The sequence below is a fragment of the Sinohyriopsis cumingii genome, unplaced genomic scaffold (assembly GCF_028554795.1).
Source record: "Sinohyriopsis cumingii isolate HCF-2022 unplaced genomic scaffold, ASM2855479v2 utg000873l, whole genome shotgun sequence".
NCBI classification, from domain to species: domain Eukaryota; kingdom Metazoa; phylum Mollusca; class Bivalvia; order Unionida; family Unionidae; genus Sinohyriopsis; species Sinohyriopsis cumingii.
The window spans coordinates 490,085-507,587 of NW_028315938.1; positions in this window are offsets into that span (position 1 = coordinate 490,085).

The window sequence follows — 17,503 nt, forward strand, 5'->3', positions numbered from 1 at the left end:
CTTCAAATGCAAGGAGATCCACCAGGTGTCGTGGAGACACCCACGTTCACGCCACTGGCACCAGCTAGACCTCGTCATCACCAGGCGTGCAGAACTGGCCAGTGTCCTCCTTACCCGCAGCTACCACAGTGCCGATTGTGACACGGACCATTCCCTCGTGGCCAGCAAGGTGCGAATATTACCCAAGAAGCTGCACCACGCCAAGAAGAAGGGTCACCCACGTATCAACACCTGCTGTGCAAGCAACCCAGAGAAAACACAGCAGTTCATCAGCAAACTGAAGGAAGCCCTCACCAAAGTGACACCTGATGACACCATTGATTCCAAGTGGTCCCATATCCGTGACTCTGTGTACAATTCAGCCATCACAGCTTACGGGAAGAGGGAGCGAAAGAATGTCGACTGGTATGAGGCAAACTGGGAGGAGATGGAGCCCGTGACTGAGGCAAAGAGGAAAGCCCTCCTGGCATACAAGGCTGCACCTAGTCCCAGAACACTACAAGCCCTCAGGATTGCAAGGAATAATGCCCAGAAGACCGCCCGCCGCTGTGCCAACACCTACTGGCTGAACCTTTGCAACAGTATACAGACAGCTGCTGACACCGGGGATACAAGAGGAATGTATGAGGGTATCAAACAGGCGACAGGCCCCCCCAGCTACAAGACCGCCCCCCTCAAGTCCAAGACGGGCGAAGTCATCACAGACCAGGGGAAACAACTGCAGCGATGGGTTGAGCACTATCTCGAGCTATATGCAACCCAAAACAATGTCACTGGAACTGCCCTGGACGCCATTCCAGACCTGCCTGTCATGGAGGAGCTAGACACACAGCCCACCCTGGAAGAGCTCGGAAAAGCCATCGATTGCCTTGCCTGTGGGAAGGCTCCCGGAAGCGACGGCATTCCGCCTGAAGTCCTCAAGAGCGGAAAACCAGCACTGCTCCAGCCCCTACACACACTCCTCTGCCTTTGCTGGGAACAGGGATACATCCCACAGGACATGCGTGACGCCAACATCGTCACTTTGTACAAAAACAAAGGAGACCGTAGTGACTGCAACAACTATCGGGGCATCTCCCTCCTCAGCATCGTCGGAAAGGCCTTCGCCCGTGTTGCCTTGGCACGCTTGCAGATCCTAGCCTCCCGCGTCTACCCAGAATCCCAGTGTGGATTTCGAGCCGGCAGGTCAACTGTAGACATGATCTTCTCACTACGTCAGCTGCAGGAGAAGTGTCGTGAGCAGCGGATGCCCCTCTACGTTGCCTTCATAGACCTGACGAAGGCGTTTGACATGGTTAGTCGGAGTGGACTCTTCAGACTTCTGCAGAAGATCGGCTGCCCCCCACGTCTGCTTGCTGTCATTATGTCGTTCCACGAGAACATGCACAGCACAGTGTGCTTCAATGGCGCAACTTCTGAAGCATTCCCAGTCGTTAGCGGAGTCAAACAAGGCTGTGTCCTTGCACCGACGCTCTTTGCCATCTTCTTCTCCATGCTTCTCCAGTACGCATTCAAGGACTGCTACGAGGGAGTGTACATCCATACCAGGGCTGACGGCAAGCTGTTCAACATCGCCCGTCTCCGTGCTAAGACTAAAGTCACAGAGGTACTCATCCGTGAATTGCTCTTTGCCGACGATGCAGCCTTGACATCACACACGGAAGATGGACTTCAGCAGCTGGTATGCTGCCTCTCCCATGCATGTAAGGAATTTGGACTGACCATCAGTTTGAAGAAAACAAATGTCATGGCACAGGACACAGACTCCCCTCCCTCTGTCTCCATCGATGGGTACAATTTGGAAGTTGTCGAGAACTTCACATACCTCGGGTCTAACATCTCCAGCTCACTCTCCATTGATTTTGAGGTGGGCGGCAGGATTGCCAAGGCAGCAGCAGTGATGGCCAGACTTAACCAGAGGGTCTGGAACAACCCCAACCTCACAGAGAAGACCAAACTGCGTGTCTACCAAGCGTGCGTGCTCAGCTCACTTCTCTACAGCAGCGAAACATGGACCACCTATGCAAGACACGAGAGGAAACTCAACAGCTTCCACCTGAGATGTCTGCGGCGCATTCTGCACATCCAGTGGCAGGACAAAGTACCCAACACAGAAGTTCTAGAACGCGCCAACATGAACAGCATGTTCTCCATACTCAGCGAGAGGCGCCTTCGCTGGCTCGGCCATGTCAAGAGAATGGACCCAGGTCGCATTCCCAAGGACCTGTTATATGGGGAGTTAGCAGAAGGTGCACGACCAACTGGACGACCACATCTGCGCTACAAAGATGTTTGCAAGAAGGATATGAAGACAGCAAACATCAATGTCAACGACTGGGAGAGCTGTGCAAACAACCGTTCCAGCTGGCGTCTAGCTGTCAGGCAGGGAGTTCAAAACGCAGAGGAAAACAGAAGAATAAAGCAAGCTGAAAAGAGAGCTAAAAAGAAGGATAAGCAAAAGCGTACTTTGGAGCTATGCCATCGTCTCTCGTAGACGGACGGATGCCAAGACAAGATCTAAAGTATCGAGAGTGTCTGCACGTTCTCGTCCCGTATATGAACGGCAACCGAAAAATCATTTTTTGGTGATGTGGAGGTGGCCGTGGTAGTATGGGTGCTGGAACGTGCATGCAGGCCACAGTTGTCTTCTCTCGCATTCAGAGGTGCTAGGTTTGATACCAAGCAGAAACCCAATATGGAGCGAATTATTGATATGCTTGTTTAGCGGTAAGGTTGGAATAGTTCTAGCACTATTAGTAGCAAAAAGTGTCCTTATATTCGTCAAAGATTGGGATTTTAATATACATCCTCGTAATAAAATGTATATAATTATTAGAATAAAGTCTTTAGAGTAATTCTCCTTAAGCCAGTGCTTGGAGTAATGCTACATTACTCCCTTATATAGATATATCCTAACTTTGCCAGTGACAAGGTATCTTAGGACATACGATATATATATCTAAAGTTTCGAGAGTGTCTGCACGTTCTAGTACCGTATATGAACGGCAACCGAAACATCAGTTTTTGGTGATGTGGAGGTGGCCGTGGTAGTATGGGTGCTGGAACGTGCATGCTGGCCACAGTTGTCTTATCTCGCATTCAGAGGTCCTAGGTTCGATACCAAGCAGAAACCCAATATGCAGCGTATTATTGATATGCTTGTTTAGCGGTATGGTTGGAATTGTTCTCTTGCTGTTAGTGGCAATTAAGGACCTTATATTCGTCAACCATTGGGATTTTAATATACATCCTCGTAATAAAATGTATATATTTATAAGTATATAGTCTTTAGAGTAATTCTCCTTAGGCCAGTGCTTCGAGTAATGCTACATTACTACCTTATATATATATATGACCTAACTTTGCCAGTGCCAAGGTATCTTAGGACATAGGATATATATATCTGAAGTTTCGAGAGTGTCTTCACGTTATAGTACCGTATATGAACGGCAACCGTAAGATCATTTTTTGGTGATGTGGAGGTGGCCGAGGTAGTATGGGTGCTGGAACGTGCAGGCAGTCGATAGTTGTCTTATCTCGCATTCAGAGGTCCTAGGTTCGATACCAAGCAGAAATCCAACATGGAGCGAATTATTGATATGCTTGTTTAGTGGTAAGGTTGGAATAGTTCTAGTACTATTAGTAGTAATTAATGTCCTTATATTCGTCAACCATTGGGATTTTAATATACATCCTCGTAATAAAATATATATATTTATAAGTATATAGTCTTTAGAGTAATTCTCCTTAGGCCAGTGCTTGGAGTAATGCTACATTACTCCCTTATATAGATATAACCTAACTTTGCCAGTGCCAAGGTATCTTAGGACATACGATATATATATCTAAAGTTTCGATAGTGTCTGCACGTTCTAGTACCGTATATGAACGGCAACCGAAACATCATTTTTTGATGATGTTGAAGTGGCCGTGGTAGTATGGGTGCTGGAACGTGCAGGCAGGCGATAGTTGTCTTATCTCGTATTCAGAGGTCCTAGGTTCGATACCAAGCAGAAACCTAATATGCAGCGTATTATTGATATGCTTGTTTAGCGGTAAGGTTGGAATAGTTCTAGTACTATTAGTAGTAATTAATGTCCTTATATTCGTCAACCATTGGGATTTTAATATACATCCTCGTAATAAAATATATATATTTATAAGTATATAGTCTTTAGAGTAATTCTCCTTAGGCCAGTGCTTGGAGTAATGTTACATTACTCCCTTGTATAGATGTAACCTAACTTTGCCAGTGCCAAGGTATCTTAGGACATACGATATATATATCTAAAGTTTCGAGAGTGTCTGCACGTTCTAGTACCGTATATGAACGGCAACCGAAACATCATTTTTTGGTGATGTGGAGGTGGCCGTGGTAGTATGGGTGCTGGAACGTGAAGGCAGACGATAGTTGTCTTATCTCGCATTCTGAGGTCCTAGGTTCGATACCAAGCAGAAACCCAATATGGAGCGAATTATTGATATGCTTGTTTAGCGGTAAGGTTGGAATAATTCTAGTACTATTAGCAGTAATTAATGTCCTTATATTCGTCAACCATAGGGATTTTAATATACATCCTCGTAATAAAATATATATATTTATAAGTATATAGTCTTTAGAGTAATTCTCAGTAGTGAATGGGGATCTTATAGGGTCTATGGGACTTATCATTAAAATACCCTTGGGAACATATAGGGTCTATGTAAATTTAACATGGAGAAAAATCGTGGGAACATATAGGGTCTATGGGAATTAACATGGCCAAAAACCCTGGGACAATATAGGGTCTATGTAAATTTAACATGGCCAAAAAAACCCTGGGACTGTATAAGGTCTATGTAAAATTGAAATAGGGAGGGTCTCTATTTTTTTTTATAAAAAAAATAAAAAATAAAATAAAAAATGGGGTAGGCAATTCAAGGGCTATCTCTTTTCGAGAAATATGGGGGCCCTGAAAAGGGCCTTTGGGTTTTCTTCTTCTTCTTCTAATTTCTTCTTTTTCTCCACCAAGTTCTTATTTTATCTCCTACACTCTTCTTCCCTTTCTTTTTTTTCTTCTCCTCCTCTTCTTTCTTCTTCTCTTCCTCCTCTTCTTTCTTCCTCTTTTCATTTTCTTCTTCTTTTTCAATTTTTTCGTTCCATTTGCGTATTCTTATTCTTTCCTCTTCATCCTCCTTCTCCTCCTTTATCTCTTTCATGACACCACTAATCTTGTCCTTTGCTTTTCTTAAGTTATTAATTTCCATCTTTACACGATGGGGACTATAGGAATAATGGTCTTCAACGAGTTTTATTAGCATCTGTTCCATTATTCCTAAGTTGTCTAAAACGTCTTGCAAGGTTTGTATTTTGTCCATTTGGTTTGACGCCATCTTCTTTTTATTCTTTGCAGAATGGTTTGAACAACGAACACTGTTGGTTCTTATAGTGAAAGCGCGGACGTGAAGGAAAACATCCCCCTAATAACATAAAATTGATCTTACCTAGATCATGCCCTAACATCGCGCGTACGTGAAGGAAAACATCCCAATACTTTCTCATTTCATATAACCACAACTATACTCTCTACATACGCTAAGAATCAATAAATAAACCCATAATCTACTATTCACACAAACTTACTTCACCATTTACAAACACAGACTTACTTCAACATTTACAAACACACAATCACATATACTTTCACTATTAAAAAAGAGTTAGTGTTTATTTTCACACTACTCTACCTACACACATTGGCAAATCGATCGTTATTTCTTTTCTAGAGTATTGGGTAGCCCTGAAAAGGGCTGTTGGTTTTTTTTAAACTCCAGATGCACCTATCTAATGGTTGCACCTTCCTGGCCTTGCGCCACACACGCATCTTCTTCCCCAGTCTTCTTTCACCTTTCTTCTGGGGAGCGCAGAGGGAGGGTGATTCGCTTCAACACCCCAATCCTCTGTCTCGGGAATATTGAACGACATCCTCTCTTCTCTTTTCTTTTCCTCTTCTTCCCTCTCTCTTCTCTCCTCCTCTTCTTTCTTCATTCTTGCTTCTTCTACGATAGCCTCCGCTGATAGTTCGTTTACTATGCGCCTGGCATATTCCAGGTGCATCTGGAGTTCTAACAGTTTCACTATTCTGCTATTCATTCTTGTGTTGATCAATCAACAAGGGTAGCTGGACTGCCGAGCGAGTTTCAATTTATACTGAAAGCGCGAACGTGATGGAAAACATCCCCCTAAAAACATAAAATTCATCTTACCTAGATCATGACCAAAAAAAACAACAACAACGCGCGGACCTAAAAGAAACACTCACTCACTTTTTATGCTACCCATCACTATTTTAAAATTTTTTATAAATCACTTCAATAGACTATTTACATACGCAAAGCAATCCAATTTAACCCCAAATATACACCTCAAACACCAAAAAAGACATTATTTTAATCTACTATCCATACCCACTTACTTAATCACTTACAAACACAAACACACAAACACATACCCTGACATTTTTTTTAAAAAAGAGTTAGTGTTTATTTTCACACTACTCTACCTACACACATTGGCAAATGGATCGTTATTTCTTTTCTAGAGTATTGGGTAGCCCTGAAAAGGGCTGTTTTTTTGTTTTGCTATGGCATTCTTTTTTAGTTTCTAAGAATGCGATGTCCTCTGAGGATAGACTTTCTGGCGATAGGTCTGCTTCTTCGGAAAGAGAAGAAGAACTCTTTGGTGTCGATACGGCAATCGACAAAGCCTCTGTCAGCTTCAGGTTGCTGCTGTTGTTGCTGCTGTTGCTGCTGTTGCTGCTGTTGCTGCTGTCTCTGAAGTCTGTACTTCTCTGTCCATTCTTCTTTCTCCCTGTTCATTTCTTCTCTGAAGAGCTCTTCTATCAGGTCTTCAGTGATTTTTAACATTCTCACATTCTCTATTTCTTCTGGCTTCGGTATCAGACTGTGTCTGACCCTATGCAAATTCACGTAGGCTTCGTTGAGCTTAGCTAGTTTGGAGCACATCTTCGTAGGAGGATGAGTCGACAATGGATGGTTAGACTGGGAACAAACCGGTTCTTAAAGTCAAAGCGCGGACGTGAAGGAAAACATCCCCCACACGGTTTTTCGAGCCGCAACGTTCATGAGAGGGATAGTAAGAAATGAAAGAGCATCAATCCAACATTCTTATAGCTAAACAAAAGACAAAAGCATTTTTTCAAAACACAACATTTTTTATTCAAAAATCACTTAACACTAAACAACAACTCTAACATTTTTAACAATAATCCAACACTATAACATCAAACAATTTTTTCAAATCACAAACATTTTTTTCTCATTTTACAACCTACTTTAAACAGGGCTGACAACGTTGTGAATGAAATTGTGATTTCCACTGTTGGAAATCATTAGGCCATTGATGGACACTACGTTTCCTAGCTTGAGACAAAAGATAAGCATAATGGTCACAAAACCATCGATCTACTTTCACATCGTTTCTAGCAGAAGAACGAGGATCGAAATGAGTCACTAAATGTTCTAAGGAATAGCCCAGGCTGCGATGATGCAGAAAATACACACAGTACTGTCCACACAAAAGAGAATCTGTGCCTTGTAATTTCACATTATTGAATCGGGTGGTTTGAGCATTTCTTCTCATAAAGTCGATGATATCGTCTTCCAAAGGGGGCAATCCGTACGAATCGAAATATTCCACACATCCTTCTTGAGGAAAGTAGACGGCTACCCAGTGGGTTCCTGGGAGATGACTGTCGTCCGTGTTGATCACGTAAGCTTGATGGTCTTTAGGTTTGCGATGAGGGAGTTCATCTTTAGCACAGACAACAGGATTCCAAGAAGCCGTATACGAACTGTGGTTCAAAAGGTAATAAAGTTCCCAGGTATCCATTGTTTTATGTTTTCTTCTTCACAGGTAATAATAAGTCGTCAATTCGATCCTGACATTTTGCTTGAAAATGTCTGACGAATAAACGGTTATTCGTTCTGTTTCCTCACTCTGATTCAGGAGAGCTTCGATACGATGGATCTCTTGAGTGGTTAATGGTGGACAAGAATGTTCACGCAAGTCTTTATACCACTGGTGCAACACGTCTTTGTTCGAGATGAGACTCCAAGCTTCGTCCAGATACTCGTCCAATTTTTCTTCTTGACTTAACATTAGGCATTTATCGTGTTGAATTTGACTGGGATGATCGTTTTGACATCCATAGCAATTTTTCTTGATCAATTCCGTCATTTTATCGACCAAGTGTTTGGCAAAACAGGAGACTAAATGGGCTTCTTGTTCTGGCCATCTCGACTTCATTATGATCACTTCTTCTTCTTCCACAGTCTCCTCACATTTCATGTCCAAAGTTTCTCCACTAGGTAAAGAGGGATAACAGTCTTCCATGACTTCTAGTAATCTAGAATGACTTCTCTCAAACTGTTGATTTCTATGGTATTGTCAAATTCTGCATACAGGATGACGTTCACTGTGTGATCTGGAGGTGGATTTGCAAACTGAAGTTCCACACGAATCTGGCCTGATTTTATAGGGTGGAAATGTCCCTCGTCGCTGCCTTGGTCTGGAGTGAAATCAAAACCCCATAAAGCATAGCCTCCTGCATAATCGTCGTACGAAATACCGTGACTGGTGTTGGTTCCTAACTGTCCCGTGGCTTCGTACAGGGACAAGTACGATCTCAAATAATTCTTTGCGACACCAAAGTTGGGCTCAAAGGGTCGGGTACACAAGGTCTTGCCGTCGCGACTGACTTCGATCTTGGACACATTGTAATGTTGAAACTCAAAAGGATTTTGATCGTGGGTTCCGTTGAAGGCTGAATTCCTGACGATACCAACAATCAAACGTTTGGGTAACTGTCCTTGGAACAGATGATCTTCGATCATAGATCGCTGTCCAGCAGGAATGGTGAACGTTTTCACTTCTACGCGTCGTATCGGATACTTGGCAGTCGTTCTGCTCAACGTCTGACTGACGTCGTTTCCCACTTTAGGTAACACTTCCACACGACGCACGTAAAGTCGGGCTTCTTGAATGATAGTTTTGTATTCGTTGGCATGGGCCATCAAATGGAAAGTGGCACTGCTACGATTCAGTCTCAGACGGATATCCACCCCGTTGAGCAAATACTTTTCTTGTAACCACATGTCCAAATGCAAACGATCCATCAGTTCTAAACTTCGCCCTTGCAGAATCTTCTTACGACGGTCGTTAAACCCCACATTGTGAGGATTGTCATCTTCTGTCAGGACTGTGTCGCTAAACGTGCCTACACCTGCTGTGTCAGGTTTCCATACCACGCAAGCATCCAGATGAGTATTCTTGGCTTCTTTTCCGTACGTCAAGAGATTTTCCAAGTAGGCACGATATGGGTAAGTATCCATGCTGCTGCTGACTAGTTTGTTATTCAAGTACAAGTCCACTTCGCTAAATAAGGAATGCATGAAATTGTTGACAGGAGCTACTCTAGCATCGCCTCCTGGATTGGTGTTGTCCGTTTTGATCACTTTCACTTTCAAATACAGGTAACTGCTATTCAGATCGATGTAATCTTCGGGTTGTCCTTTGATTTCAAACTCGATGGGAGCTGATTCCGTCAAAGAGGAGACGGGATGAAATTCCACCCACTGGGATTCTTGCATGGTCATCATGGTGGGGGGCATGGCAAACAGGTCCAGTTCCGTCTTGGAACAAGCGCAAGACTCTCGGTGCATCATTTTTTTCTCTTTCTCAATAATCGAAAACGTCTAAGTCTCGAACGGTTCTTCTTTTCTTGGCCTTTCTCGCTTGAAGTCTGGTGAAAGGGTGTTTTCTTCGTCGTCTCTTTCTGCCTTGTCCTTGCTGAATGCCTGACTCGGTAGCGTGCAGGGCATTTATAGGTGTGTCTCGTCGGCCCAAAATGTCTTTACCCGTTTGCAGCAAGACATTTTTGCCTGCCCTCATGAAGGCTTCTTTAGGGTTTTGTTTGTCGATGATGACATTTTGGAGAAATTCTTTGCCTTGCGTCAGTGCCGCATCTTTCAAGGCGTGCAATCCGCGTGTCACCATCGGTTTCAACACCGGAGCCACCGAACGAAAGGCCGATTTCAGCATGTCTCCTAAACCGTGTCCTCGCTGTCGAGCAACCCCTCGGTACACTGGATACATGACTTACTTACGAATCGTGAGAGAACCGTTTTCGAAAATGGAGTTTCACCGTGACTTTTCCTTTGGTGAATGGAATATTTTGTCCCAAATCTCCTTTTATAGTAATGTTGACCGTGTCCAAATACGACATGCTGACAGGCAAATAGTGAGGATGGACAAATTCGCGGTGGACGTGATAAGTGTTTCCACCTTCCTCGTCAGCGTTCGTGGCAGAATCCACTTTGAAAGGAATGACACGCAGTAACGGTACAGAGGTGTGTCCCACCACGTTATACTCCACCACATCGGAGTACACAAACATCAAATTCAGTCCTTGGTTCAGTTCTACCGGGGCACGAAATAACTTGCTAAAAGACTCGTTGTCGTAAACGATGGGTGATTCGTTTTTCTTCATCATGGCCATTCTCATGTCCATGTCTCCGCCCAACATGTCAAACAATTCAAGACAAAATAAAATGGACAGGATTTTACTCCCGTCAAATTTCATCAAGAAGCGACGAGCTGTTTTGTGGTATTCCATGGTGACACTTTTTTTGACACTTTCCAAAGCTTTCAGAAACACGACATTAAACCTGGAGGTAATGGTGCTCACCAAATGTTGACCACTAAAATAATACCCTGGGGGAATGAACAAGTGATAGGTGGTGTACTTTTGATTTTTTGTGCCAGGGGTTTTCTTGTCATATTTGCCATAGGTATCCAAGTACTGTTGCAATTGTTCGTCATGAACTTCAAAACCAACCAAAAACATTTTGATTGGGAAGGACATTGAGGACTTGGGTCGGGTGAATCATTTCCACTAAAGCCACTTCCCAATGGGCTTCGTGATCTAAGGGGATGGTCTGAGGTAATTTGGCCGTGTAACAGCACAACGTGTTGTGGGGAAACACCTCCATGGAACTGTCACTGGGTAAGGTTAAGTAAAATTGGTTTTGGTGACTCATAATTCCAGAGTTCTGTGGCTGTCCGAGGGGTTATTAATGGACGTCAGAGGCGTGTCTCCGCCCAAAATGGGGTTCTGATTGTGGTTGGAGTGGTGACTGGCACTGGCACTGGACACAACGTTCCCGTTCGAGGAGAATTTCAGGGAGGGATTGGGAAGCGGGTAACCGATGCAACTGCTCAATAAAATGGTCCACAATTGTTTGTCTCCTTGTTGCAAACTCAAATTGGCAATGGCTGCCCCGATGACACAATACACCACGAAGATTTGGCAGAAAAAGACGATTTGCGTTTTAGGCACACGTTCTCCACACCACACCCACAAGGGTTGTTTTTGTAAATCTTGCACAGAAGAACTGGGTGAAGAAGGACTGGTCGACGTAGCTGCGTCTGCTGTGTGAAAGGGCATGATGGTCACTTCTTCTTTTTATAGTCGATGACTTGCGAAGCGTCGATCCAAGAATCGAAACTGGGTGGATATCCTTTCCAACGTACTTTGACTTCTTTGACACGTCGTTTGCCCACTCTACGGGTTCTGTGTTCGAGAATGCTTTCGATGTCGTACACGTCGTCTTCTTTTTTGGTGACACGTTGTAACTTGGGCAAATAAAACGTTCCTTTGAGCACTTCTCCGTTCATGTCTTCCAATTTATAGACGGCAGGATGACGGCTATGCACTCGTCCAGTGACGCGAAACAATTCGGTCGTCCAGTTAGGTAAGTAACCTTTGTCGAAAGTGCGTTTGGTTTTGCCAATGCGCACCCAATCTCCTACGGCCAACTCTCCACTTTTCTTGGGGACAGCCCTCGTCGGGGACGTACCGAACAGGCGCTCAAACACCAGCACTTCGTGGTCGGGAGTCACGTCTTGCGGGGCACGTCCGATGCTTCGATGGTAAGATTGGTTGTACGCTTGCACCAGGTGCGATAAGATGTCGATGTACTTCAGAGTGTGGTGATGCGTAAAATATTTCCACATGCGTTCTTTCAAAGTGCGTTGAAAACGTTCCACGATGCTGGCTTTGGTTTCGGGATTCTCGGTGGTAAAAAAATGAATGTCACGTTTCTTTAATTCTTTTTGGAAAGCTTGGTTCAGAAATTCGGTGCCTTTGTCCGTTTGCCATCGAGAAGGGTGACGACCGGTTTGTTTCAACACCCGTTACAGGGCTCGCACTAACTCGCTGCTCGATTTGGAAGTCAAGGGTACGACCCAGGCAAATTTGGAAAAGACGTCGATGACACAAAACAAATATTTGTAACCACGATTGTAGCTGGCCAAGTGAGAGACATCGGCTAAATCGGCTTGCCGTTGATGATCGATGCCTTCCACTCGGGTGCGACTTCTGGCAAACTTGCGTCGAATGGGTTTGTGTAAAGTGTAGGTAGCTTGTTCTTGTAACCATCGTTGCACTTGAGGTAAACGGAGACTTTTCAGTCGAGTTTTGGCAGCACGATACAATTTTTGAACTCCTGCGTAACCTGCAGGATGGGAGGGATCGTAGTAAATGCTGGCTAAGACTTTTTCCATTTTTTGTGTTGGTTGGTGTGTTAATAAGACACCCACTCTTGGAGGATGCTACTCTTTTTCTCTTGGGGTACTTTCTTGGATTGCAATGCTTTGCGTGTGCGGCCGGCAATAGGTGTCGAAGAGGAGAAGGATGTCTGAGCGGGGGATATCGGTTCTTGTTTCACTTCTGTCTTCACTTCTGTCTTCACTTTCTTTTTCTCTTGTGAGGAAGAAGGGGTGGCCATCATCTTTTTAATCCATCCAATTCTGGAGGTAGGTGGTGTTGTTAACTTGCGTACTTTTTATGGTGGAGTTTGAAACCCTTCCTCTTCTTCTCCTTTTTCTGTCTTGGTCACGGGTACTGGTGGTACTGGTGCTGGTACTGGTGATGGTGCTGGACTTTTCATCAAGGTCTTAAAATCTTTCAAAGTGGGTAGAGCTGTTTCGTCTAAAGCTTTCTGGTGAAAGAGTTGCAGTCGTTGCAAGAGTTGACCGTACTTTTGCGATTTTTCTGTTTCGGACAAATCTTGGCGATCCATCAAGGACTGCAATTCGTGTTGCAACTGGGACATCTCGCTCAAATTGGGATTGGGAGGTAAATGCGGGGTGCGTTGTTTTTGCCACTGATGGTATTCCATCCATCGTTTGTAAGGCACTAAAGCTAGTTTTCGTCCTTCCATGGGGTTGTCAGGGGTCGATTCTGAGATCTTGGGACTTTCGAAGGCCTTTTTATCTTGCTCCCACCAGTCCTCCCAACATGGTTCCCAAGACTCCTTTCAGTATGGGGCCTAGCAAGAGAGGCAAAATGCCTCCACGTTGCACTAAGATCTTCTGTTTTTGACGAATGGGAATTTTCTTTCGAACCATTTGGCGAAGAACGTGACGATGTTTGCTTAAGCATTGTTTCTGGTGTTTGGACAAAGGGATCGTGCCTTTCAAAACGTTCAAACAACATTCGCACACGGTATCGATGACCTCTTTGGAGGCCGTTTGAATGAGTTTTTTTTCGTAGGGGTGGAGAAGCTTTGGACAGGACAGGTAACAGGTCCCCATGTTTGGCTAAACGTGGTGGCAGTCCTTTCCTTTTCTTTCCTTGGGGTTTTCTGGAGGGTGACATCTTTGAGTCTTTAGGAGCACCTAAAAAACACTGATACCCTACTCGGTCACAGGCCTTTTTTATACTGGAACGCGTCGCCACTGATTGTCTTTACGGCGTATCAGTTTGAGGACAGGCATGACACGTCGTGCAGGGGTACGTAACGGACTAAATCGAGCCAATTCTTGCTTGGACAAATCCAGTAAACTTTGTAACATGCCCGATCTTTCATGGACTTTGATTTTGGGAGAAGGTACTTTGTGAGCAGCAGCCACTGCCACTAAATTGGAAGGTCCTGCCACTGGGGAAGTTCTTTTGGGGGTCATCAACGGAGAAGTTCTTGGTGTGATCAACGTCTCCAAGTACTCTTCAGTTCCTGGTGACATCAACGGAGAAGTGGATAAACGTGAGGCTGCCGGAGACGCAGTCACCGCTGTGGCAGGTCGTAGTCCTGTCCTGAGTGACGGGTTCTTCTGGCACCGTCACTAACACGGGTTGAAAAGTAACTTTTTTCCTTGAACAACTCTCGTGCATACTGGGCCACTTCTTGGGTCCAAGCCTCAAAACCCCATTCTTTCCAGGCACGGACATCTGTCCAATGGGGATGTAAGTCACAAGCTACACACACATCGTCATACACGTCTTGGGTAGCTAAAAGTTGACGAATCTTTTTTTCCTGTTGAGGTTGAGAAGTATCCAGATGAAAACGCAAGGCTTTGAGCAAAAGAAGTTTTTCGTGACCATTTAAGGTCATGGAGGTGGTAAGTACTGATCGTAAAGAGTCCACAAAGAATCGGCTGGTAAACGAAATCCCAGAAAACAAGTCACTAAAACACACACCACTTGTCGTCCCAAATTGAATGGATACAGTTCTTGTAATAATTGATGGTAATGATCCACGGTTTGAATATGGTCATTGAGTTCCTTCCACGGAATCTGTTGGATGACATGTGACATAAACCGTGGCATGGCAGCCTGTTTTTATGTTCTCTTTTTTTTGGATGCAATACACGTACTTTCTAGCCAGAGATCTTCGTTCTCCAGTAGGGAATCTAAATCTTGCATACTGTAACCGAAACGTCAGAGTTCGTTTAGGTGTTTCCTCTTCCACTAAGCAGATTCCACGTAAAATATGTTTGCAATCCTTTAACTTGTCTTACTCAATGCGTTGCACTAGGTGAATCTCGAAGTAACCATAATCATGAACATGTCGATCATTAGCGACCTCAAAGTTTTGAACAATATCTGACCATTGAAAGAATTTCTGACGAATCAGTTCTCTTATACCATTCAGGTACCAGTGGTTAAAGATCTGGTGACGTATCGGATGCAATTGTTCTTTACGTTTGATTTGTATTTTGACCAGCTCTCGGTACAATGTAGTAGATAGAATCGTCAATACCAAACCATTCCTTTTTATAACCAGGAGGTCGTTGATCAATGTCTGTCCAATGGAACACTTTCAACTCAATCAGTCCTTGTATAGCCTGAAAGTACCAGTGGTTCAAACACCGGTGACGTAACGGATGCAATTGTTCTTTACGTTTCACTTGTATTTTGACCAGCTCTCGGTAAATGCATTCTCTCAATTCCACAGGCAAGGCACGAATGTTCTCTAGCAAAGTACCCATGAACAGATTATTATGGTAAGAAGTTACTTCAATGTCTCGGTCCCACTAAGGGTAAGTAATGACAATTCGGTGACCATCGAGCATGTCCTACGTAGGCCGAATCTTGCGGTTCCCAGTGGTGAAGTGACACACCGCAACTGAAGCACTTGACTTTATCTCCTTCGCCCAAGTAGAAAAATCCGGCTCTGCCTAATTCTTCGGGGGTCGGTCCTCCCAGATATTTAGGCCATTTTCCTTTGAACGATTGAAGACGATTTTCAAAGTCGCAGTATTCCCACAAACGCACAGGAAACGAATATTCGTTTTTCACAGGTTCGTTTCGATGAGGGTTGGGTGACAGGAACAGGAGTTTGCTCAGGGCTGGATGACATCCGTAGGGGGGAGACGTGAAGGTGAACATTCCCCTTTAAACCCGGTAAAATGTCTAAGAGGACGAGCGGCATCGCTTTCGCATCCCTCAGGTTTGACACGCACAGCATCACTTTCCATGACAGGGGTAGTGAGAACAAAGTTCCCATGATGCTTTACGGCATCGCTCAGGTCACAACGTACAGCATCGTACCCATCGCAAGGCTCACAATCGCACTCGTCTGCAAAGTCCGTTACGCAATTACAATGGTAACCACATGGACAATCGCAGTTTCCTTCCGGACATTTTCCGTCGCAATGCATGGGTCTTATCCATCCAATATTAGTCACACTAGAGGAAGATACAACTTTTTTACAATCCCCAAACTGGAACGATGCCTCTTTCAAAGTATTCATCTTGTTCGCTCGGTCTTGGTAGTCACAATGAACTATCGATCTTGCCTAGGGTTCCTTTTTTATATACAGACCAATACCGACGTGACCGTACGGTAAGGTGAAATGATTGGGAAGTCGCACTCGCTTCTGGTATACAATTTGATAGACTTTTTCCAAGGGTCGACTGACGATGTGGTGAGTGGGTAAACGTACAATCTTGTTCGGTTGATAGGTGGTCACTTTAAAGTTTCCATCCTCTCCCGATTGCAAGGCTTCTTTCAATACCCCAAAGTTGACCACACGACTGGTACGATAATTCAGAGTCAGTCCTTTCACTTTGCACGTCGTGTGCACTTCTCCTTGTTTGTCACGGTATTCGTAGCCGTAATTTTTGGGACCGCCACTGACGAAACTTAGAATCTTGTCGTCGGGATGCTCGTCTGTCCAGGCTCCTAAACGGTCTCCTTCGATGTTAGGGTGATGTTGAATCGGGTGATGGATGTAAATGCAACTGTCCGTGTCAAAGTACAGGACGCGTTCCCCTAACAGTTCTAAAGCTTCGTACAATTTTAAGCGAGCATGTGCTGTCACGTAAGCCGCAATGATGACATTTCCAAAAGGGTCGTCTTGTACAAAGTCCAGATCTTCTGCGTAATTGACCAAGATCAAATTCTCTCGAACGACGTCCACGTATTTCATGTATTTGGTTTTGTCGTGAATCATCTGGAAGTAGCGGGAAGGTTCTGTCAAATATTCCGTCTTGGGTAAACACGGTCGTTGTGCCATTTTACCCCACAAGCAATTTAACATCACTTTGGCAAACGATCGCCTGCCTTCGTTTTTCTCGATGTGGTCTAAAGTGATGCCTTCTTGTTCGTAGTATTTCTCTTTGAATTTTATTTGGTCTTCGGGAGTGTGACACCAGGAAGGATAGCCGCTGGCTTCTTGCTTCAGTTTCAAAAAGGCATCCACGTAGTCGGCGAAAATGCCTTTCTGCGTGGGGTCACCCTTGTGGTATTGTTGTGTCTTGGGAAAGTGGCAAATTTCGTACACTTCTAACAGTTGGTATCCCATGTCCATAGCTTTGAACAATTCTACGCTGACCCAGGTTCCCGTCAAGGCCCGTTCTTCCTGGCTGTGATGGCAAGGTTGGTCTTGGTTGCACGTTTCGGCACAAGTACGGCACAAGGGAAACATCAGTTTGCCTTGACAATGGTGAGGTAAGACGGGATGGTATAGGTTCGTGGGAGGCAAAACTTTACACTTGATCAAGCCTTCGTATTGTCGAATGTTTTTCAGGTCGATGTGTTCCGTCAGCAATTGCGGGTGCCCTACGGGAAATCGACAATATTTGCACACGTAGGGATACAGCGAACACACGTCCAAGTATTTGATTTCTTCTCCTTTCTCTTCGTCGGCTTGGTACAG